Source organism: Agelaius phoeniceus, chromosome 34, assembly GCF_051311805.1.
Source record: "Agelaius phoeniceus isolate bAgePho1 chromosome 34, bAgePho1.hap1, whole genome shotgun sequence".
NCBI classification, from domain to species: Eukaryota; Metazoa; Chordata; class Aves; order Passeriformes; family Icteridae; genus Agelaius; species Agelaius phoeniceus.
The window spans coordinates 1,190,558-1,211,063 of NC_135298.1; the positions used below are offsets into that span (position 1 = coordinate 1,190,558).

General features: G+C 39.0%; 1 pseudogene; it reads left to right on the top strand.

The window, feature by feature from the left end:
- The first annotated feature begins 1,127 nt into the window (after window positions 1-1,127).
- LOC143696396 (synaptonemal complex protein 1-like) lies at window positions 1,128-19,623 on the top strand (annotated as a pseudogene).
- The last annotated feature ends 883 nt before the right edge of the window (window positions 19,624-20,506 follow it).

A 20,506-nucleotide genomic window follows, 5' to 3' on the forward strand; every position in this document is an offset into this window, starting at 1 on the left:
CTTGAGCTGTTTTCTTTTCCAGCATCAGTCTCATTACATGGTGATGACAATGGGAAGATGCCAGCAGCTCACATCCCAGGCAGCAGACCAAGAACTTAATTTTACAACTTACTTTCAAAGTTTTTTGACCAATCACACAAAGCAAAAGCATATTGACAGTAGTTTTATCCAACCACTGTAAGCACAGGTACCTTTGGTGCAAACAATGCTTGCCTTTTTTGAATACAATACCTGCTGCTTGTAAGCCTTAAAACACAATGCACAGAGCTCCATTATTAAGCTTAGAACTTCCTAATATCTCGCTAGATAAACTTTTCTGTAACTTAGGGAGTTATTCTAGACAAGCGTTAATACACAGACCATTGTTCTATTTGCCCTTACTTTTCTACTTTTTAAATAATTTTTCTGCTGACCTATCTCATGGCTCCTGCTTGGCTCTAATCACAGTTCTGCTGTCTCTGAGGCTGCCTTTTGCAGCTTTCCCAAACCCCTCTGATTTGATGGATTCCCACAGGCCCCACTCAGATGCTCGCACTGGTGTTGGTGTCTTGGTCTCACCAGATCAGGTGTGCAGTGAAAATGTTCTGTCCCCACACTGAGTTATGGGAATTCAACAAGTTATTTTTTCATGTCGAAGCTCCTTATGAAATATGTTGAGATTCAAATGGGACATTCTGACAGCAGATGAGTTAGCTGTTTACAGGATGAACCTCTGTGACTTAAAAACCTTGTAAAAGGGTATTTTCATGCTGAAACATAATCAGATATAGTTTAGAAGTGCCCTTGGAAGCAAAGCAAGAAAGAAATATCAACTACTGGTCTTCAAAAAAGTAATTTGTCTCCTTGAGTCCTTTGCCATGCACCAGGGCCCAGCCAGCAGGAGCTGCTGAGTTCCCTGCATTGAAAGCTCCCCTTTGGCCACAGTCTATAAATCAAACTGCAGGACACCAACAGTTTGATCAACCACTGGGCAGGAAGAAGTGAGTTCCAAAGCCATTACCAATACCTTGGGCTTTGAAATTTGTAGGCAGCTGTTTTATTAATGACCAATTCTATTTTCACATCATCTGTAGGGATTTTTTATGGATTTTATAATTCTTCTTTACAAATCTACCCATAAGGAACTAATGTTTAAATTTGTGCAGGGTTTGAACAGATGCTCAGATGATGACCTTAAGCTGCCATTTGATGTGTCGAACCGTGGCGAAATCACTGATTCAGGTACGATTGGAACATTTGCCATGCACCTTCTTTAGATTTTTATGTATTGTCAAGGTTTAATTTTCATGAGTAGTCTCACAGTTTCATATCTGTAACTGTTAAATACAGTTTCACTGTTACTGTTTTTAGAAAGATATTGATCAAAATCTCTTCATGTTTCAGATACAATTTCACAGCAAGTGAAACTTTGCTCTGAAGTAGATGAAGAGGTCAGCTAAGTATCAACTCTGCACATCTAATTCCTTGGGGTCTTTTGAATTTGTTCCCAAACAGTGCCTAAAGCAAATTCAGTAGATATTTCAGGGCTAAAGGAAGTAGTTAAAAGGGAATAATGTTTTTTGTCTCCTGTTTAAAGCTGAATCACTTAGAGGAGATATTTGTGATTTAGTGAACATGCCTGGAAACAAATCTTTAAAAATTAAGGTGACTGCAATATTGCTGTTGTTCTTTCTTTGTTTGAAGTGCCTGTGAAGTCCATGAGCTTTAATTAGAGTAAGATTTAAACACTTGAGTATCCTTGTAGAACTGGTTCTGAATATTCTGTTGAGGGGCAGAAGGGTTGAAGTCAGAGTATTCTTTGGAAAACGGAAGTAGATTATCCCCATTGCCTTGTCTGGCTTTGTTTTATCTGTAAAACAATGAATTCAGTGGTTTCCTCAAGCACTGGATTCTTTTGACAGTGTCTTTACCAGCAGATCTCTGCTTTAGCACAACTCAGTCCAGCTCATTTTTTTTTCCAATAGCTTCTGTACTTTGCAGCTACAAAACACTCTTTGCTACCACAAAATAAAACACATTTCTTGCACTCTCCCTGCTGATTTTCATATCCCTGACAACTTTTTAGACTTTTTTAATCCTAAGCTATTAAAGCACCATCAGGACTGGAACAAAACTGTGATGCAGCCAAAACAAGGATGGTGTTTGGGGGTGTTGTAAGTGAACCAAAGGGCCCTTTGGGCTCGTGTGTTGCTCTCCCTGCCTCGACCACTGGCCCAGCACTGCTTGTAGGACACTTTCAAGGTGTTCTAAGGGCACAAGGGTGGTGGTTTTCCTTCCTGCTGCGTGTGTGAGCAGAGAACTACTGGGACACTTGGGTATTTGTAAATCCCTGGGTCCAGATGGGATCCATGCCAGGGTGAGGAGGGAGCTGGCAGATGAGCTTGCCAAGCCTCTCTCCATCATTTATCAAGAGTTGTGGCTCACTGCTGAGGTTCCAGATGATTGGACACTGGCCAGTGTGACACCCATTTACACAAAAGGTAGGAAGGAGGATGCTGGTAATCACAGGCCAGTTAGCCTGGCCTCAGTGCCAGGTGAGATAATGGAGCAGTTCATACTGAGTGCTATCCCACAGCACTCACAGGATGGCCAGGCTATCAGACCCAGCCAGCGTGGCTCTACGAAGGGTAGGGCATGTCTGACCAACCTGGTCTCTTTCTGTGACCAGGTGACCGCCTGGTGCATGCAGGAAAGGCTGTGGATGTTGTGTATCTGGACTCCAGCAGGGCCTTTGGCACTGTCTCCCCCAGCACACTCCTGGAGAAGCTGCAGCCCATGGCTTGGACAGGAGCACTCTGTGCTGGGCTCAGAACTGGCTGCATGGCCGGGCCAGAGAGTGATGGTGAATGGTGCTGCATGCAGCTGGCAGCCAGGCACCAGTGCTGTCCCTCAGGGCTCTGTACTGGGACCAGTTCTGTTCAATGTTTTTATAGACGACGGGGATGAGGGCATCGAGTCCTTCATTAGTAAATTTGCAGAGGACGCTAAGCTGGGAGCTTGTGATGATCTGTTGGAAGGAAGGAAGGAAGGAAGGAAGGAAGGAAGGAAGGAAGGAAGGAAGGAAGGAAGGAAGGAAGGAAGGAAGGAAGGAAGGAAGGAAGGAAGGAAGGAAGGAAGGAAGGAAGGAAGGAAGGAAGGAAGGAAGGAAGGAAGGAAGGAAGGAAGGAAGGAAGGAAGGAAGGAAGGAAGGAAGGAAGGAAGGAAGGAAGGAAGGAAGGAAGGAAGGAAGGAAGGAAGGAAGGAAGGAAGGAAGGAAGGAAGGAAGGAAGGAAGGAAGGAAGGAAGGAAGGAAGGAAGGAAGGAAGGAAGGAAGGAAGGAAGGAAGGAAGGAAGGAAGGAAGGAAGGAAGGAAGGAAGGAAGGAAGGAAGGAAGGAAGGAAGGAAGGAAGGAAGGAAGGAAGGAAGGAAGGAAGGAAGGAAGGAAGGAAGGAAGGAAGGAAGGAAGGAAGGAAGGAAGGAAGGAAGGAAGGAAGGAAGGAAGGAAGGAAGGAAGGAAGGAAGGAAGGAAGGAAGGAAGGAAGGAAGGAAGGAAGGAAGGAAGGAAGGAAGGAAGGAAGGAAGGAAGGAAGGAAGGAAGGAAGGAAGGAAGGAAGGAAGGAAGGAAGGAAGGCTCTGCAGAGAGACTTAGATCAGTTGGATGGATGGGCAGAGTGCAGCAGCATGAAGTTCAATAAGTCCAAGTGCTGAGTTCCACATTTTGGCCACAGAAATCCCCCACAACGTTCCAAGCTGGGGACAGTGTGGCTGGACAGTGTTGAGGCAGAAAGGGCCCTGGGGGTGCTGCTGACAGCCGGTTGAATATGAGCCAGCAATGTGCCCTGGTGGCCAAGAAGGCCAATGGCTCCTGGCCTGCATCAGGAATGGTGTGGCCAGCAGGAGCAGGGAGGTCATTCTGCCCCTGTGCTGGGCACTGGTGAGGCTGCACCTTGAGTGCTGGGTCCAGTTCTGGGCCCTCAGTTTAGGAAGGATGTTGAGGTGCTTGAGCACATCCAGAGGAGGGCAACAAGGCTGCTGAGGGGTTTGGAGCACAAGCCCTGTGAGGAACGTTGGAAGGAGCTGGGCTTGTTTAGCCTGGAGAAGAGGAGGCTTAGGGGTGACCTTATTGCTCTCTCCAACTGCCTGAAGGGAGGTTGTAGCCAGGTGGGGTCGGTCTCTTCCACCGGGCAGCACTGACAGAACCAGAGGACACAGTCTCAGGCTACAGCAGGGGAGGGATAGGTTGGATATTTGGAGGAAATTTTTCACCAAAAGAATAATGAAGCACTGGAATGCTCTTCCCAGGGAGGTGGTAGAATCACCATCTCTGGACGTGTTTATAAAAAGACTGGACATGGCACTTGGTGCTATAGCCCAGGTGTTGGGGCAGAGGTTGGACTCGATGATCTGAGAGGTCTCTTCCAACCTCATTATTCTGTGACTCTGTCATTCTGTGTGTGTTCATGGCAAGATCACAAGGTACTCTTGGGCAAAGTCTCTGAAGCTGCTTTTACTTAACTCAGCAGTGTCTGTCAGAAGGAGAGGACAGAAATGGTGTGAAGAACCTGCTAGAAGGAATTTTGGCTTCACTGATAATTCTGGCAAAACTTTATTGATTTTGGTGGACTGCAGTTATCCATGTCTTTAAGCCCATCTATTTGGTGATGTCTGAAGGGGGTTTGGGATATTTCATTGTATTTGTTTCTCCTGTGTGCTCTGTAAAGCCTTTTGATACATACATAGAGGATGCACAAAGATTTGTGCATCCTGTGCATAAACTTGGGCTCCTGATCATATATCAACTTGTATCACCATCTGTAGAAAAATATTACTCTTGTGATGTTTCTAAGAGATAAATACATTATCTCCAACAGTATGAATTAGATATTATGTACTATTAATTAGATAGTATTTGAGATTAAATTGTAGAACCTGTTTCAATAGAATACAGAAACAATGAATGAATTGTTCTCAAAACTCTACAAAGAGGCTGAGAAGATCAAGCAGTGGAAACTGACTGTGGAAACTGAATTAAACCAGAAAGAAAGAAAGCTCCAGGAAAATAAAAAGACTATTGAAGCACAGAATAAAGCCATTGAAGAACTGCAGGCCAGTATTGTATAGTATACATTCAATAAACAAAGTTAAGTGCTTCCTGATTCAGTATGACACTATTATTGATACAATTAAATCGTAAAGACTGTTGCAGTTTGGTTTGTGCCTTGAGAAAATGATTATTTTGAGAAGTTGCAGGCACCTGTCCTGTGTGTTTGTCTGAAGAATATACCTGTAAGTGTCTCATTTGCTGGTAAATTATTGTTCATTAATGATTGCATCTTTCATGGAAAAGATGACTCAGCATGTAATACCAGCTAAAACAGACTTCTGTCTACTGATGCCCCAACTTACTTTTTCATGAGGGATTTGAGAAGTCAAAGTGCATTTCTAATCTATTTTTCAATAACAGTGTCTTTTTGCATTTGTTCCCTATGAAATTAGTTTGAAAATGAAAAACTCCATTTGAAACTGGAAGATGAGATATGTGAAAATAAAGATCTCTTGAAAGAGTAAGTAATAGAACCAAGTATATATTCTTGTGGTGGAAAGAATCAGTTTCCATGTGGGCAGTTTTATGTAGCTGTGAAATTTTGAAGGTCATTTCCATTGTTACTCCTTAGGCACACAAAGTACTGTGCACTCCTGTGCAAACAGGATATTTTTTCCCTCCTTTAGAGCTGCTGCTTTGAGGCATCTGTGTAATGTGCTCAAGGAAACCTGCACTTGCTTCACAGAGAAGACCAGCAAACGTAAATGCTTTTTTAGCTTTTATTGATCAGAGTAAATGTACTTCTAGCTTGCTCTAAATTCACAAACAGAAGAAAGAAGAAGAAATTTCTCGTGCTGTTCAGAGAAGTTCTCCAGTTGGGATCGACTGGATGTGGCTCTCAGAGTGAAAAGTGAATTTTAAGTGGCTCACAAAATTGGAAGTGAAGCCCCAGGTCTAACAGACTTTTGGTGTGTAATGCTGAATGCAGAGGGCTTTTGAAGCCAGTGAAATTGTTTGCTGAAAGGTGCCAGCCTGGGAGCTCTTTGGGTGCCCAAACAGTGACCCAGGGTTGAGGCCGTGCCCACAGCCCTGACTGGCCCTGGCAGCCGCTCCAGAGCAGGGCAGGGCTCCTCAAGGCTGCTCAGCCCATTGAAGGTTTGCAGGGCCATCCACACACTGGGAATATATTAAGACATAAGAAGTGACCCTTCATGCCTGTTTTTAGGCAGTAGAATCTACTCTAAATTCCCAGCACTCTCTAACAAATTTCCAGAGCTGACATTTCCTGTTTTCAGCCATCACGCATTTATGGGGAGAAAAGGTCTTAACCCCAAGGTATAATGAGTAACTGGAATTCTTCTCATGCAACTGAAGAAGACAAGACAGTTGGATAACTTAATGAAGTTTAAATTCTTGAGGTTTTAAAATATGTTCTTGATTGGAAGTTCTACTTTATATGCAATTTAGAATTGTTATTCTAATCATTTGAATTTTACTAACTTGATCCTGGATACTTAAGAAGTGTCGATTTCTTTTTAGCCTTAATTCTACAAACACTTGTATATGAATGTACTGTTCTTTTTTGATAGCTGTTCCCTTTACTGTTCTCTTTTTAATTGATTTCTTAGGAAAAAATAGTATCAATTACAAAAGTGGAAGAAGGAAAATATGGACATGGAGTGTTGCAATTTTCTAATGACAGCTCTGTGGTTATAGGTATCTGCTGATAGGAAGAAATTCAGTGCTAAACCCTAGATTACAGTTTAGAAATACTGACAGTGTTGATACATTATTATTCAACAGCATTAATACTATAATAATTAATATGGTCACATCAACTGATCCAGAATTAGACTTTTCACAGAAAAAAATATCTTAGGAAGGAAATTTAAAAGCTGAGCTTGCTTAATGTTTCAATGAAATACACATTTTCCCTAAATCCTGTGACTTTTGGCACCATGTTTCATAAGAACTTATTTAATAAGAATGGAGCTGATAATTCCTTTTTTAATTCATTATGCTGATTAAGTATAATGACTTGGACAGCTGGCATTCTTGTTTAAAAGAAAAACTTTCTCATATGTTCTTGCTTTGATAGATGAACAGGAAAAGGCAGAAACAATACAATTGTATGAGGAACTTCATAGCAACATAGAAGTAAGTGACCAAGCTTGATGAAAGGAATGTGAGTTATGTGAGCTGAGCTGAGTTCCATGTTTATGTTGGGATACTGTTTGTATCCATCATGTGTGGGTATCATGTCATGTGTGATGCAGGAAGTTGGGCTTTCAATCCCTTTTCAAGAATGATTTTTGTGTTCCATAAAACACATTCAATGGAGAAAGTGCAGCAGTGTGTGGGATGTGGATCCCTGTGATCTGTGGGATGGGTGCTTAGTGCTGGGTCACTGCCACAACTTCTGGCTTCTTTCTGGGCTCTGTTTCACCCACCTGCTGGTTCCTCAGAATGGCTGAGGTGGGCAGCAGCCCCTGGAGAAGTTCCAGGGTTTCCAGTATTGAACTTCAGATATTAAATTTTGTTTTTAGAGACTGACAGTGGCATTTGAAGAGCTTCGTGTGCAAGCAGAGAACGACAGATCGGAAATGAGTTTCAAATGTGAGAATTCAGTTTATTGTGTTTATGCAGCTGGCTCAATTTTGTACTTCATAGCTTGTGTTCCACATGCAGGGCCAGGGCAGACAGATGTGAAGGGCTGGAATGGTGAGCAGGTCACCCTGAGACACTGGGACCCTTCTTTTATTCATGCAGCCTTTGTTCACTGCCTGGCCCCTTCTGTTGCTGTTCCACTGGGCCAAATTTGGAACTTTATTTTTCAAACTGTCACTCAACATTGAAGTTTTGTCTGTGAAGTACAGTCTAGAGATCAATACCTATTTCACATAATTGGTTTATTTAAATGATAATGCACTAGTGTATAGCTACAGAAACTTTAGCTAAATGCTCTCTCTCTGTATGTATAGCCTGGTATGTTCCTGTTTCATTTTCACATGCTCTTTTCTGTTTGTATTTTGATTATAAAATCAAACATTGCCTCAACAATTACTCTTGGGAAACAAATGGTACAGCTGTACAATTCCAAGCAATCTTAAAGTGGAAGTTGTATTGAACTTGGAGTATATTTCAGCTAGAATGTTAACTGTGGATGTTACTGTATCTCAAAAGTAAAAGAAGAAGCAGAAAAAGTGGACAAGTTTGAAAAAGAATGCAAACTGGAAGTCAGTCAAAAGGAAAAGCAGGTTTGCTCATTTTACCATCTCATATGTAGAGCTTTGTTTGTGACTAAAGGGGCAATGCAAGAGCCAAGAAGTGTTTCTGGGTATTAGTAAAAAAGACAAAATAACATCTGAAGCTGCATTTAAGTCAAATTCTACTAAGTTTAGTGATCTTTCAGTACCTTTAGTCTACTGGAATTTATGGTTTGATTTTGAATTGGAGAACTTTTTTCTTTAGAGTAATGTGACTTGATCAATATTTGGCTAAGATTATATCTAGCCAAATATTTTCTGTCTGTCTGTCTGTCTATCTAATCTAACTTGAATGACAGCAAAATGTCTGCTTATCATACCTGGGGTACAAATGAAAATTAACATCTGTCCCTTTTCCAGACTTCATGATGATATTTCTTGCATTTTTCTAGATTTCAGCTCTCACCATAGAGAGAGATGAAAAAGATGATGTCATAAAAGACATCAAGGCTCAGCTGCAGACGTCACAAAATAAGATTGCTGACTTAATGGAAGCAAAATGTAAGAGTTCTGCCTGCTGTGTTTAAATGTAATTGTTTATAGAATTTAAATGTAATTGTTTATGATTGTTTATTTATGAGATGTAATTGTTCATAGAAGCATAGGAAACAGGGTCATGGTGGTTTTATTCTGTTGCTGGTTGGCAGCAGAATTTTGGGGCCTTGAAGGCCTTATTTTTGTTTGGAACAGGAGCTGCTCCAGTGGGAGCAAGACTGGCAGGGTCGTTTTTAGGGTGAGTCAAGCACTGAGAGCTTTGGAAGATTGCAAGGGGAAAATATGTTGCTTCAGTTTTGCAAATTTACAGTCAGGCAGATGTCACTGAGGAAACTTACTTTTCAGAATTTGATTTTCAATATGTTTAAGCCATCTATATTCAAATTTTATCTATTATTTTATAGTATATGATGTCAGTACCATTGGTCTTTGTTAAATTCTTTAAATGTATGTAATTTTCCATTTTTAGCAGTACTTTTTAGTAAATATCCTATTTTAAAAAATATTAACATCTTTTTTTGTTTAGTACATCATGAAGAAATGTTAAAGGAATCCCAGGTCAGTAAAGAACATTTGAGGGCAGAGCTGGAAGAGGCTAAAATGTCATTGCAAAAGGCAGAGGTACCCCTTGCTTATAGTTTTACAGTAGAAATAGACTAGAGGAGTATTTGCATAAATAATTATGGATACTTTAGACATGAAACAGCTGTAGCTGTTTGTTGCAAAACATGTTTAGAAATGATATCATGTCTTGAAGGTTACTCAAAAGAACTTGGAAACTGAGCTCCAGACTAGAGTGAAAACGTTAATTCAGGTTACTGGAGAAAAGGAAGAGCAGGAGGAAGAATGTAAAACAATGAAGGCTTTGCTTGCAGCCCTGACAGAGGAGTTGGAGACTTCTGTTGCCAATTTGAAAAGCTTGCTGCAAGAAGAGCAAAATAGGTAAATTAATGAGTTTCAATTCCAAGAGCGATCTTACAGGTTGCAGTCTATGACAAAATCAAGAACAATTGGAAATGAAGCTGAAATTTGGAGGTTTTTTCCACACAGTGGTCTAAATGCAGAGAATTGAATGTAAATTTTTTTGTTGGTGATAGTTGATACTGGTCTATAAAAAGTAAATTTTTGCCCCCTCCAACTTTCATAACTCTGTCTTTAAGAAATAGAGATTTCTGTAGGTATATATTTGTTTACTTTTATGTCGACTGTTCTGAGGTTGTAAAAGTGTAATTTGATATGTGTTGCAGGCAGATTCATCATCTGCCTGTTGAAAGGTAAATGTTCTTAAAGTGCTTGTGCTAAGACTTTGTCTTATTGTCCTTGAAGTTTCAAATGCAGTGAGTGCTTTGTACCCTACATTTGGGGTTTTTAATTTACCATTTTCTTAGATTAAAGAAATATGAAGATGATTCAAAGCTGCTTACCTTGGAGCTCCAAAAGAAATCTGCTGAACTGGGTAAGGCTTGTAGAAAGGCAGAAAATGAGCCAGGCAGTAATAAAAATGTTTTCTGCTGTTGTCTGGAAATGGACTGTCTCTAGTAGGTGGAGAAATGATTTTACAGTACCTGTACCTATCAGGAATGCCTGAATTTATTTTGACTCAGCTGATCCCTTTTCTTTGGGGGTCATTGGTACTGGCAGCAGCCAAAGGGCAGTGCTGTGCAGAGCTCCAATAGTGAGACCATTCCTGCATGAATTCTTCTGGAGGTAATTTTGGTTTCCAGCTAAGAGCAGCAGCACTGCAGGTGCCAGGAGTGACTTCTGTAGCAGAGATAAAACCCTCCCATTGAGGTTTCTGGGACCCTGCCCGTGCTGGAAGTGGAATGATGCTGGCAGGGGTTGTCTTTAAATATCATAAATGTGATATCCTGTGCTTTCTAGGGATGTGCTCCTTAGTCCCCAGAGTGAGAGCTCTGCCTTGCTGCTGAGAACTTGCAAAAAATACCAGCACTGTCAATGTGCACAGAGAAACCATTTGGAAGTCAGTAACAACTGGTTTCCTTTCTCAGCATATCCATGTGGTACCTTCAGCAGTTCAGATTTTTTTCTGGAACAATGCAGGTGCAGCAATACTTGCAGAATACTCTAGTCTAACAGTCCATGGTTTATTTGAAGCTATAATTGTGGAAAACATAGAAAGGCTCTAAACTTTATTTAAGATAAATATTTAGTTTCTCTTCAGATAGAGATTTGCTAATGTCTGAATCATTTTTCAAGTCTACATTTAGATTAAGTCATAAATTAGCTTTTCAGCTTCTTAACTTAATCCAACAAGTTTTGAGAACTGGGTATTGCAAAAGGGTAAATGTTTTATACTGCCTGCTAAATCTGAAAAATCATTTCTGTTCCATTAATTTTACATTCCATGTGCTGTAGAAGAGATGACTAAAGTAAAATGTGATAAAGAAGTGCACCTTGAAGAGCTGTCAGAAACTCTGGTAAATATTCATTTTATTAATCTCATGGCATTTGCTCTTCATATGAAATTCCTCTTGCTTTGTAAGTATCTTAAATGTCATAAATAAACACCATCTAGTCTACCTTAACATTTCTACTAAACTTTCTCACACACAATTTCAGTGTTTTCTTAGGAGAACTTTTTTATTGCCACTATTTTTCTTGTCTCCTGTGCTTTTGGTTTTTCTTGTCTCCCGTGTTTTTGGTTTTCCTTCTCAAGGTTTTTGGTTATTTCCTTCTTTGTTCATGCCCATTCAAATGCCACTCCCTCTGGATATAAAGTTTTCCCGTTTGTTCTTCCTTACAGGCAGGTAATTAGCTCTGGCCTCTGTGAACCCTGCTGTACTGTGACACAGGCCCATTTTCTGTCACAGAAGTCTCAGCTATATGAAATACACTCTGAACAGAGGTTTCTTTTCATTATGATTTTAGATTTACAAGCCTAACAAGAATCCATATCAACTCAAGTTAAGATAGTGGGAAATCAGGTGTGCATTTCACTGTGTTTGCTTGTTGTTCTAATCTGTGCATTGAGTGTTCTGAACTGAGTTTCACTCATTTTCTAAAATGGGCAAATTGGAGGACTTTGACTGAAGAAGAGTCTTGAGGCTACTGTAGAAAATATGCAGAGAGAGAAAAATGTGAGAGAGCAATGAAAATGCTCTCCAGATGAGAGAGGTCTGAAGTAGGGCAATAGTAACATGTTTTTAGAAATAGTGAAGGTACACATCATGACTTGGACACAAGTTTATGCATAAGAAACAGCACCCAGAGCAGGGTCCCACCCTAATTTTGCAGCCCAGGTAATTAAACTCACAGCAGGGGACAGACATGAACAGCACTGGTGTCACAGTTCACTGTCTCACAGCACTTCCAGATCCCAGCAGAGACTGGAAAGATCCAACCTGGATAATCCATGACATGGATGTTGTTGGGTTCTTCTGAAAGCCTTGTGCTCTTAGTTCATGTCTGATAACCTCCAGTAGTTGGAGTTTGCACATGGATACTCAAAACTCTTCCTTTTCATTTTGCAGAAAGAATTCCAGGATTTGAAAGCACAGCTGACAAGTACAGCTGAGAAGGAACAAGATTATTTAAAGCAGCTTGTGACTCTGAGAACAGATCTTGAACAAGAGGCGTATGACCATTTTGAAAATATAATATTTAATTACTTTTGGTGGAGTTGCTTTAATCCACAGTGAAATGAACTATGATTGTTTTCTAATGAAAGTTTTGAACCACATATATGCCATTAATTCTAGAACAACTAACAGTGTATCTCAGTAAGCTTTCACTAGAGAAAGAACAAACAGCACAAGAGAAAAATGCTGTGGCTGCAGAAGTCAAGAAACTGCAAGAACAACAAGAGGCAAGTTGTAAACTTCCAGGTTTCATGAAAGGACAATACTCAATTTGACAAATTACTCAGTTTTACAAATTAGATGATGAGCTGCAACATGACTTGGGTCTGTAGAGTACCTGAGCTGTTTTTTGTGTTTGAGTTGGAAAGGAAGTGTATTTACACTTGTGAGCAAGGCAGGTCAGTGTGCTTTGGATGTCTTTGAATTTTTTAAGAAGTCGCTTTGAATTTTATTTCGTTGCTGACACATGGGTCTTTATTTAGGATAGTAAGAAAAAAGAAGAAAATACAAAGCAGTTAGTTGAAAATCTAGAAGAGGCAAATAGCCAGCTAAGGCAAGTAAAAACAAATATTAAGAACTGATATTGTGAAAGGAAGTAGACTCAAATAGTTAGTTGTGTTCAAATGCTGCTTTCTGGGATTTTTTGATTAATGTTTTTCTAGATTATATAGCTAAACAGAAACTATTCAGAATTGCTGTTGGCCAAGTAGAAATTTTCTCAGATCAGAAATACCAATTGCTGCAGGAACAGTGTTTGCCATCATTTTGTGTTACATAGTAGGAGCTGTCTTGTTGTGCATTAGACACCTCAGGTGAGAAGGCAATGAAAATGGAAGGTGAAGGTTATGGATTAAATGTGACAAGGCAAAACTGGGTAAGAGTTACTCTCTGTATCACCAGTTCAGTAGACAGGCAGCTCCCATGTTTCACAGCTGCATTGCAATAGTCCAGGTGAGGATGTATTTTCCTTGGCTTAGCTGGAACATCTTTTCCTACTTCAAAAAAGTATGGACAGTTCACACATTGACTTACTGGGCATGTTGCTGCATTTTAAGAACATTTTCATTGTGCAGCTTATGAAGTTCCCATCAACATTAGCAGCTCTTTTTAGAAAATAAAAGAAGGGTTTCTTAGAAGTACTGAAAATAAGTTAAAGGCAAGAAGGAAATATTTACTAATGCTTGTTAATTTGGCACTTAGAAATGAACTGGAGTCTTGGAAGGAGAAAATGGCAAAGACAGGTGAAGAGATGAGAAGTACACTGGATGAAAGAGAAGAAAATGTATGTCATGTGTCATGCAAATATCTTACAGAACCTGTAGGAGAGCATGAAATGTAAAATCTGTGTTGGGATTTTTCTGCAAAGCTCTGCCTGGGGGATGTGATCTCTGCCAGAGGTTTCTTCTCTCTCAGCTGCTGCCAGCTGTGCCATTGTGTGTGCCCATGCTGAGCCCTGGTATTTCAAAAGACAAGCACAGTCACGGGGATCTTCACTCTTTGCTGCAAGTTTCATATTAAAGATTTGGTTCTTTTCAGGCAAACAGAGAACCTGCTTTTCTGATTTTTCATATACCCACACAGTGATGGATGGGCTCTGGATTAGCTTTTTATATGTAGTGTGAGTTTTAGCTTAAATAGATTCAAACATTTCTACTTTTCTTTCTGTTGGTTCAAAGCAACCTGGGGTTTTTAGCAAATTTCAAAATTTCATTGTAACAGTCAAAGATTTACAATTGTCATTTCAGGTTAAGAGTAGTGAAAATGAAATTTCAAGAAAGGAAAACCATTGAAGATTCTAGAAAATAATTGGGAAATTCATTTTTTCATGGATGTAGGGAACTTCCTACAAGTGTATTTTTAAATTGTGAAGATATTGGGGTTTTTTTTCTTCTTCTTTCTTAATTCCATAACCACTAAGGAACTGGTTCACTTCTATTAATTAACATCTTGTGGTACTTTATGGCTAAAACTCTGATTATTCTAACATGTCAGCTGGTGTTGCAGTCCCATTGGAACAAACCAGACTGGTGCAAGTGCAGGTTTGAGAACATTTACAGGAATTGCTCACACAGGGAGTCATTTGTAGAACTTACTAATGAATGTCTGAAATCTCTCTTTCAGATGAACAATTTAAAGAAGCAGGTGGAAAATAAAACCAAATGCATTGAAGAGTTGCAGCAGGAGGTGGGTAGAGATTTTCATTTCACAAATACATAAACACATTATATTTTGGGTTGCCTTTTCAGCAGGTTTGTGTCTGCTGTGATATCTTTAGATACACCTATGTAATTTAAAAATTCTCCTTTCTTATCCTAACCCTGAGCAAATTAGGGAGTCATCTCAGGAATCACTTGATTTGTTAAATGTGCCTTAATTTGAAAAGAGCAATTACAAAAATAATATCTTTAATAAACTTCATTTTTCATTTAGTGCATGGTGTTATTTTTGTACTTGTAATAAGTATCTCAGTTACCACTAGTAGAAAATAATTCTGCACTGGCACAAACTGTAGTAACTTCACTGTAAATATAAAGAACTTGTATTTTTTGTCATGACATCTTCACACCTTCTGTCAGCAGCATCTTAGTTGTAATTCCCATTCTGCACCTCATTTGTTATTCCCTGCTCTTGCTCAGGAGGAGCCTTTCTTAAGGTCATGAAGAAACAGTAATTATCACAGAAATTAGTTGAACATTCATTTGTTTGAAGAATTGTTCTGGAACCTGAGCTGCACAACAGAGAGTTATTTGCCTGATGAAAGCTGGAATTTCTTGATGCAGTTAAACCATTACATAATTCTATTTACTTATTAAGGTACAGTGCTTGTTTTGTTTTATTTCAACAGAATAAGGTGCTGAAAAAGAAACTTACTGCAGAAAGCAAGAAAAGCAATACTTATGAAGGGAAGGTAGGTTTAAATAACATCCTGTAGAAGATGAGGTGAGTGTTTTTAAGTGCCACTGTAAGTAATGATAATACTTGTTCAATACGTTCTGAGCTGCTTTGGGATCTGGGATACAGACTTTGCAGGAATGAGCTCACAGTTTTTAGAAGATGCTTCCATTTTTATCATTGGGCACTGACTGTTGGACATTTAAGAGATGGATTCACATTGCAATTAATGATGTTTCTAATCTGTTCCTTTTTTTTGTTCTTTTGTTGATAGTGGACTGAACAGGGTTCAGCAACCTCATTGTAACAGAAAAGCATTTAAAAGACATATACAAATATGTGTATATATATATTACTTTTTTAAGGCTGTTCTTTAAATGTGCTCTGCAGTGGCAATCCCTCTGATGGGAATATTGTGTCCAGCTTTGGGTACTGCACTTGAAGAAAAGTGGACTTCTTTGAGGATATTCATATGATAACCTTAAAAGGAAAAACTGTAATCAAGATGCACAGCTGGGAGAAAAATGTACCATAAAAGCTGTGAAAATCTGATACAGGTTTACAAGAGAGGGAATCAAATCTCCATCTGTATTTGTTTTTTTCTGAGGCATTCACAGCATTTAGGGTGACTGCTTAGGGCAGTCTTCCCCACTGGGCTGTTGCCATTCTTTCTTTGAGTATTTTCCAACTCACTTCAGGCCAAAGTTCAGCTCTTTATTAAAAAAAAAGCTGAACTTTTAAATAGGAAACACTTTAATCATATACCTGAACAGTAACAGTGTGTTTGTGCTCAAAAACAAGAGGTAAGAAAAAATCATTAACACAGTAATTCCTAAACAAATAACAGCAGCAATTCTGCATTCTCAAAAGGTGAATAAATTGCAGTTAGAGATGGAAAATATGAACAAGCAACATAAGGAAGCAGTTGACATCTATCAAAAAGACATAGAAACAAGAAAAGGAAATGAAAATAAACTTCGTGAAGAGGTGAGAGGTGTTAATTTTTACTGCAATTTAATTTTTTTTAATTTAAAATGTTTTTATGAAGCTTTTTTGGCCAGAGTCCTTGCTCTTCCATTTCAGACATAAATGGAATTTGTGTATGCCTGTGAGCAAAGCTTCAGTACATGAGGTGCTTAGGCTGACGTATTTGAATATGTCTTTGAAAATAAGAACTCCATTAAAACTTCTTGCTTTCAAGATATAGTTCAAAGAAATTCCACCCTTGGTATAAAGTCAGCATAGTTAAATTAGATTATAACTTCTCCCATATTAGTATTTTTCTGCCCACACTTTTTTTTTGATGGCAATGCTATGAAATGTTAGGGCAGAGTGCTTGAAATGGCCTTTTGGTTTGAAGTGAACTTGCCTGCCATGGCTGTACCTTTGATCTTGCCCATTTTAACAATCTGCAGAAAAGATGAGGGATTTGAAAGGGATCTTAAAAGCAAATAAAGCCCAAGTGGGACTGCAAACTTTGCACCCACAGGGGAAAGAAGAAATTAGGATTTAAAAGAAATATATGGTTATGTTGATGAATGAAATGCAATTTATTACTGACAGGTAGAAAAGATGAGGTTGCTTTGTGATGAAACAGCAATGATACAGAGAGAAACTGATGCCAGATGTCAGCACAAGATAACTGAGATGATGGCACTGATGGAAAAGCACAAGGGAAGAGATTTTCCTGCTTGCTGTGGTTTGCAGTGTGTGATACCATGTTAACAGCATGTTTATAACTTGTGATACCACGTTCATGACCTTTCCAAAGCAGAAACAGGCCTGAATCTGGGAAAAGGAAGCTGAACACATGCTGGACTTTGCATCATCTGAAATCAAATTCATTTGAAGATCTTCAAAAGATTCCTATGGGCAGATAAATTCCCTTCATCTAAACTTCTGGGATTTTTAGATTTTTTTCAATTCAGGCTTCCTTTGATACCATCTGAGTGCAATATTTTGCAGTATCAGTTTGGCTCTTTCTCTGAGATGCCTTAGTGACTGTCAGCAGTTTAGCCTGACACATTTTAGTTTTCCTTTCTATTCCTCTATTTTGCAATATCTTTAGCAGATACATTAATAAAGATGGCACACCTGGCTCTTAGTGCTGAGCACATATTGCTGCACAGAAATCAAGCACTCTCTGCCAGTCCACAAAATAATACTTGAATTGAGCATTTTCTGGTTTACAGTTTCTGCAGAAGCATCAATGAATCTCTTCATTCTGAATCTTAAGAGCCTGGTTTGAAAGAAATGATGTTTTAAGACTGGATAACTTTATAATTGTAACATTTAGTCACATGTTTTGAGTTTGTTGTTGGTTTGGTTTTTCTAACCCAGAATGAATATGATAAAATGGTTGAAGAAAAAGATGCAGAGTTAAAAGTCTATAAAATGAAACAGCAAAAGCAGTTCTCATCAGCAAGAGCACTGGTAAGGAGTACTTTCCAATGTTCAGTAATTCAGTGAAGGGGCTGATGTCCTTGTGGAGTGGTTTTATACTGGCTAAGGGCCAGGCACACACAAAAAAACATTCACTCATTTTTCTCTGCTGTAGTTGAGCAGAGGAGGGGAAAGAAAAATTCAAGTTGAGATAAGGATTAGGAGAAAAACACTTTGAGGGTAAAGCAGATTCAAACTTAAATAGCATCAAAAATTTATTATTAATAGGATTAAAAATGGGTAATGAGAATTAAAATAAACCTTTAAAACACCTTTTTTCCCAATCCCTGCCTCTTGCCCACCAACAGCACAGAGAGACAAAAGATGTGATCTTCAGTCAGTTTGTGACTTCTAAAAATCTTTTTTCAGGTTGCTTAGAGAGTTTCTTTTTCCTGCTGTGCTCTGGGGTCTTTCCCACCAGAGACAGTTCTCTGGGAACTTTTCCAGTGTGGTTTTAATTTTTGCCAGTAGCAGTCCCACCCAAGCTGCTGCAGCAGATCTTATTCTGGGCACTAAAAACTCCAAATGTTTCTAGAAATGAATTGGAGTAGCAGTGTGTTTGTGTCTGCTCTTGCAGATAGTGTGTCATGCTCTGACTTCCCACTTGGAATAGGAAACTTTTGTTTTAAATATTTCGATTTTGCCCTCTCACCCGTTCTCCCAAGTGTTTTAAGGTCTTACCTTGAACATTTCTGATCAAGTTCCTGTTTCTTATAGTGCTTCTGTCTTTTTTAAACAAGCTAAAGCAAAGCTTCAAGTATAGGGCTGAAAAGCAAATAGAATTCTCTTGTGTATCTAATGAGTGTCCCTGTTAATTACTGTCTCACTTGGGACTGTTTTCTTTTTTCTGGGCTGTGCATAGTTAACCCTGTCCTTTATTTAATGGTTTGTAGGAAAATGAGCTGTCATGTTTGAAAAGTGAACTGGCCTCCCTTAAGGAACAACTGAAAGCAGAAATTGAAGAGAAGGTGGAGTTTTTTATTCACTGAGCAGTGGGGGTGAGAGGTGTGGCCTGGGCTTGTGCTGTGGGAGGAGTTGGATAAGAAATGAAACTGAACAGAAAAACAGGGACTTTTGAATGCTGGGGTTGTGCTAAACCTGGTCATATATTTGTGTGAACTTTGTAACAGTCTGTGATTATAGATTATATATAAATAAACAAACAACAAAACAAAACTCTCCTTTAGTTTAGTTAACTTTAACTAGCTAAAGCAAAAAAGTTCCCTAAACTGTAGGGGTTTTTCAGTGACTTTTGAATGCTGAGGTTGTGCTAAACCTGGTCATATTTTTGTGTGAGCTTTGTAACAGTCTGTGATTATAGACTGTGCTCTGTAATTACACCAAGAAGATTTTTAACAACTGAATTCAAAGAAATATTTCCTTGCTGTCACATAACTCTTTTGTAGGAGAATCTTGTAAAAGAGCACTCTCACAGTATGATTCCTGAAAGTGAAAAGAAACACAAGGTAACTTCAACTTTTTAATTGCTTTTAGAATTTGGTAGTGTTTATATGTGTAGAATCAATTGAAGTGCCATGATAATTTATTTGCATTCAACAAAAGACATTGGAATGCTTTGGACTTCAAACTTTTTAAAGATAATAAAAATTTATGTTCCTGGGACTCCTAAACCTTGTTTAGATCTATACAGTGAATCTACTCATGTAAAAATAGAAAGTCTCCAAATTATATTCCTGAAATAAAAAAGATAAAAATAAAAAATATCTCCTTCAGTGCAGGAAGCCCCTTGGGCAGTCCAACACTGAAGTTTTGTAACTCCTAACAGTGAATTTTTCTTGTTGCATTTTTCTGCCTGTATTTCTTACTTCTCTGTAGATGATTTTTTTTTCCCCTGGGATAAGAAGGGATTTTAAAGGGTCCTACCATTCCATGGAGATATTAGACAGCAGTTTCTGGAAGGGCTCCCAGTGTGTAATTTTTCTTGCTCCGTTGTTGATTTTTTTATGTCTCTGGAATTGTTTTACTCAGTCTTAAAAGTGTCCATTTGTAAAGGCACTTTTCCTCTATGGAAGAGAACAAAGCTGATCTAGCTGTAAAAATGGTCAAAGTGTCAAAGTAGTCCTGACTGCAGAACTTACCCTTCTTCCCTGTTAGGAGTTCACTTGTGGGTTTCATATTGGAGCAATGGAATCCAGCACCACTTTGATGTTATCTGTCTGAAAAAGGACTGCACTGGACCATTCAAGGCTTCCCAGTTTAACTTCTAGTGAAAAGACTATTTTAATTAACACCAGTCTTGATATAGCTATCAATCTTTCTCTGAAAGCCTTTCCCTGCAGTTTTGTTTGTTCCCATTTTCTTTGATGTTTGATATAGTCCACATGTAGTGGCTACAGTTCAGAATAACCTGAATTTCTGCAGATAAGCATGAAGAACTGAAATACAATGTGCCATGAAACTCAGCTCTTCCATAGCTTCCCCTTCATTCTCCTCATTTGGCAACAAAAATAATATAAAAAACGCTATTTCCACCCCACCCCACTTTGTTTGGGTCACTGCTTCGTGTTTGGATGGAAAGAGAAGAGTTCCACCATTTCTCTCAGGTGAATTCTTGGACACTCAGACTGTACACTGGCTCCTGAGTTTGGCTTTAGATTCCATTCTTACCCCATAAAATAAAATCTAAAAATAGAAACGTTTTCTTTCCCAGACATATGCTATAAAGACTCCTCCAATGGATAAGATGCACAGTGGAAGAAGCACAAACCTGCCTTCAGAGCAGAGCAGCAGGAAAAAGCAGAAAGTGCTTGTGCAGCTGGACACTCAGT